This window comes from Etheostoma spectabile, chromosome 8 (assembly GCF_008692095.1).
Source record: "Etheostoma spectabile isolate EspeVRDwgs_2016 chromosome 8, UIUC_Espe_1.0, whole genome shotgun sequence".
NCBI classification, from domain to species: domain Eukaryota; kingdom Metazoa; phylum Chordata; class Actinopteri; order Perciformes; family Percidae; genus Etheostoma; species Etheostoma spectabile.
In genome coordinates, this window is record NC_045740.1 from 25,171,544 (window position 1) to 25,176,445 (window position 4,902).

General features: G+C 47.7%; 1 protein-coding gene across 1 annotated transcript in view; it reads left to right on the top strand.

Moving 5' to 3' along the window:
* Window positions 1–4,902, top strand: part of LOC116694197 (fatty acid 2-hydroxylase) — a 63,115-nt gene that overhangs the window by 35,789 nt on the left and 22,424 nt on the right. The gene's annotated exons all lie outside the window — the stretch shown is intronic.

Below are 4,902 nucleotides of genomic sequence, written 5' to 3' on the forward strand. Positions count from 1 at the left end.
AAAGTTTGGACACACCTTTTCATTATTTTCATGACTTTTTACATTGTACAGTGTCTGACAAAAGTCTTGTCACTTATCTATTTTGTAGAAACACCTGCTATTAACCTGACTTTTAATTAATCAATTGGTGTAAGAAATAGCTCATATGAAAAGCTAAAACCCTCCCAAATGATGTTCAATGCACTGAAATAAATTAGTTTCACTAAAAAAAAGTTTTGTAATTCAAACAAGACAGAAAGGTCAAATTTTGGCAAGACAAAAGTTTTGTTGCCTATACATAAATTGAACAAATTTACTACAAATACTAAAATATATCAGCAAATTAAATAGTGGTGCTGTGAGATTCAAATTTAATATCTTTTATGACTTCCATGAGCTTGAAGGACTGCATCCATGCGGTTTGGCAAGGATTCATACAATGTATTGATGAAGTCCAGAAATAGCTAGGAAAGCAGCTTGCATGCCTCCCGAGTTCATCAATATTCTTTGGTTTGGTCTTCAGCTTCCTCTTTCATCCTACCCACATCGCTCAATGATGTGCATGTCTGGTGACTGGGCTGGCCAATCCTGGAGCATCTTGATCTTCTTCGCCTTGAGGAACTTTGAAGTGGGATGGAGTATGCCTGCAGATGGAGCACATCCTGTGGAGAATTTGGCCTCTTTTATGGTTGGGAATATAAGAGGTAGCTAAGATTTCTTGGTAATTGAGACTATTGATGTTGCCTTCCACCCTGTAGATCTCTCGCACACCCCCATACTGGATGTAACCCCAGACCATGATTTTTCCGCCACCAAACTTCACTGTTTTCTGGGTGAATCTTGGATCCATGCGGGCTCCAGTAAGTCTCCTGCAATATTTGCGGCAACTGTGGTGTAATTCAACAGAAGATTCATCTTAAAAATCCACTTTCTTCCACTTCTCCAGCGTCCATCCTTTTAGCAGGCTGTGGGCCTTGGCAATTGCCACACGGTTTTTCAATTGTCTTTTGTTTAGTGCTGGCTTCTGGGCACTGATTTGACCATGGAGGCCATTTCGAGACACAATCCGACAAACCGTTCTGGTTGACACAGGGACTTCAGGGGACCAGGTCTGGTGGAGCTCTGCTGCAGTGGAAAATGGGCTGGCCTTGGATTTTCGAGCCAACAAACGGTCCTCTTGAGCAGCTGTCTTGCGGGGTCTGCCTGACCTGGGCTTGTCAAAAATCTCCAGTATCTTCAAATGTTTTTTTATCCTCTGTACTTGACGCTGAGACACATTGAAGGTGTCTGCCACATCAGCAGGGATGGTCTTCAGCCTCTTGATAATCAAAACTTTAGTCTCAGGGTGAATCTAGGCATGTTTGCAGATGTCTAGTTCGGTTGAGTGAAGGTCGGGTACTGGGGTTTTTTATCCACCTGAGACCTAATTGATATTATTAGTCCCAGGTGAAGCTCATATGACAAGGCAACAACACTTGTCTTTGCAAATTGACTCAATGGGCTTACCAAGCTGTGAATATTAGAATACTTTTTGACAGTTTCTTTTTGCAATGAAACATTATTACAAAAGCTGTTGGATTAAAATGAGCCATTTCTTGTAAATAAATCTTGAATGAAAATATTTCAGCGGCACTTCAGGTCAATTTCTACACAAGCGACAAGACTTTTGTCAGGGACTGTAGATTGTCACTGAAGGCATCAAAACTATGAATGAACACATGTGGAATTATGTACTTAACAAAAAAATGTGAAATAACTGAAAACATGTCTTATACTCTAGTTTCTTCAAAGTAGCCACCCTTTGCTCTGATTACTGCTTTGCACACTCTTGGCCTTCTCTTGATGAGCTTCAAGAGGTAGTCACCTAAAATGATTTTCCAACAGTCTTGAAGAAGTTCCCAGAGATGCTTAGCACTTGTTGGCCCTTTTGCCTTCACTCTGCGGTCCACCTCACCCCAAACCATCTTAATTGGGTTCAGGTCCAGTGACTGTGGAGGCACAGCACTGCATCTCTATCCTTCTTGGTCAAATAGCCCTTACACAGCCTGGAGGTGTGTTTAGGGTCATTGTCCTGTTGAAAAACAAATGATGGTCCAACTAAACGCAAACTGGATGGGATGGCATGTTGCTGCAGGATGCTGTGGTAGCCATGCTGGTTCAGCATGCCCTTAATTTGGAATAAATCCCCTATATGTATAATTTATAATAGATGTAATTTAGCTGTTTGTGGGTCTGCTGCCTTTTCTGTCCCATTCCCCTCCTTTCCCTGTGTCTGTGTTTTCTGTCCACCACTTGAGGGCGTCCTAGAGGTACAAGGTCTACCAGACTCAGCGCACCACATCACCATCATCTGTCTACCAGCACAGCTGCGTCTCATCACCATCACCACCACTGCAGTATTTATACCCGGCTGACCACCTTCAGCGCCAGTTCGTTACATACTCCAAGTGGTAACTAGGCCAGCCCTTAGTATCGTTGCTACTAAACTTTGCTACTGACTAACTTTGTTTTCTTGTTCGTCACAGATATTGTGTTCCGTCACCACTCTGTGCAGCTTCCCCGGACTGGATTACCACTTACACCTTCACCATCTCCTGTTCTTTGGTTTTTGTGTTTTTTTAGTGGATTAAACCTTTTGTTACCTTCCTGTCTACCTGTGTTGTTCTGTGTTCGGGTCCGACTGAACCAACAGAACGAACTGGCCAAAAATGGACCCCGCGGAACACCACAGGATACCAGCGGTGAGGGTGCCCAGCGCGCTCTTCACTCCCAGGGAATCCTACTCGGACACATGACCAGCTTCCCCGCACGTGTTGGAAAACAACCAGCTGCTCATCGCCAAGTCACCAAGCTAACTGAGCAGGTAGATAAACTGTCTGTCACTACCTCTCCCTCTCAGCCTGTCTCTCCACCTGCCCCCCCTGTCATGGCTGCTGCTCACCTTCACCGCGAGCCTCCCATCTGCTCGCCTGAACCGTTTTCAGGTGAATTGGACAAATGCCGGGGTTTCCTTCTGCAGTGTGGACTCATCTTCCGCCAACGCCCGCTGTCCTTCTCTTCGGACGCTTCCAAGGTACATTACGTGATAGGCTTACTCAGAGGCAGAGCACTAGCTTGGGCAGAAGCAGTGTGTACTAGCCGTCTCACTACTGAGATCTCTTTTGATGATTTTTCTGCGGATTTAACTGCTGTTTTTGACCACCCGGACTATAGTGGGTGTGCAGCTAAGCGTTTGCTTAGCCTCCGTCAAGGAGCTGACAGTGTGGCTGACTATTCGGTGGGTTTCCGGACACTGGCTACTGATTCCGGCTGGAACGAGGAGGCACTACGTGGGGTGTTTGTTAATGGATTATGTGAAACGGTTAAGGATGAACTTGCACTCCGGGATGAGCCCGACTCCCTTAACAACCTTGTTTCCCTAGCCATTACGCTCGACAACAGGTGGCGAGAGAGGAGACGCGAGAGAGGCGGCCGGCCGGATCCCGTCAAACAGACTTCTGCTCCGACCCGGCGTCGCAGACCGTCCTCCCCTACGTTTCCAGCCACCTCGCCAGTCAACGCATCCGGAGACTCCGCTGTGGAGGCCATGCAGCTGGGTCACACCCGTCTCACTCCTGCTGAGAGACACACGTCGCATACAGGCAGGTGAGTGCCGTATGTGGTGATCCCATCACCGTGTGGCAACATGTTCTGTCCGAACCAAAAGACAAGGCTCGTCATGAATGGGGGGTACTGACGAGCCCTATCCCTACTCCTGCCACCACTAAACTCCGTCTCCGATCCCTGCCACTTCAATATGAGGACTTTCACTGCCCGCCTCTTATGATAGGTGCCGGGACAATTTTATGGACGTTAGCCTAGCCAAGCAAGCCGGTTTGCCTACTGTGCCCATGGAGACCCATTCCGGGTCACGCCGTTGATGGCCACACATTGGCCCGTGTAACACACCAGACTGTGCCCGTCCACGGTGGTCCTGTCCGGGAACCACCGAGACTATGTGTTTCAGGATTATGTCCGCCGCTGCCCCGCTTATTCTGGATTCCCGTGGCTTAAGGTACACAACCCCGTCATTGATTGGCAGCGTCTCACGATCCTTAGTTGGAGTGACCGCTGTCATTCCGTCTGCCTAGGCTCTGCTGTCCCACCTGCCGAACGTGACCCTGCCACGGCGGAGACACCTCCGGACCTGTCTTCGTCCTCCCGACACATGGGTCTTGCGGAGGTTTTCAGCAAGGCCAAAGCCCTATCGCTTCCTCCCCATAGACCTTATGATTGTGCCATTGAACTGCCCCCGACGCCCTTATCCGCTAGCCGCTTGTTTAGTGTGTCTCGTCCTGAGCGGGAGGCTATGGAGAGGTATATAAGGGAATCCCTATCGTCCGGCATCATCCGTCCTTCTTCATCCCCGGTGGGGGCGGGGTTCTTCTTTGTGGAGAAGAAAGACAAGTCACTGCGCCCCTGTATAGACTATCGGGGGCTCAACAACATTACCATTAAGAATAAATATCCCCTGCCATTGATTAATTCCACCTTTGAGCCTCTGCAGGGCGCCGCTATATTCACCAAACTGGATTTAAGGAACGCTTACCACCTCGTTCGTGTCAGGGAAGGTGACGAGTGGAAGACCGCCTTCAACACTCCTCTGGGGCACTTTGAGTACCTGGTCATGCCATTCGGACTAACTAATGCTCCAGCTGTCTTCCAGGCACTGGTCAATGATGTGTTGAGGGACTTTCTGAACCGTTTTGTGGTGGTTTACCTGGATACCTTCTGTTTATTTCTTGTAAATAAATCTTGAATAGAAATATATTTCAGCGGCACTTCAGGTCAATTTCTACACAAGCGACAAGACTTTTGTCAGGGACTGTAGATTGTCACTGAAGGCATCAAAACTATGAATGAACACATGTGGAATTATGTACT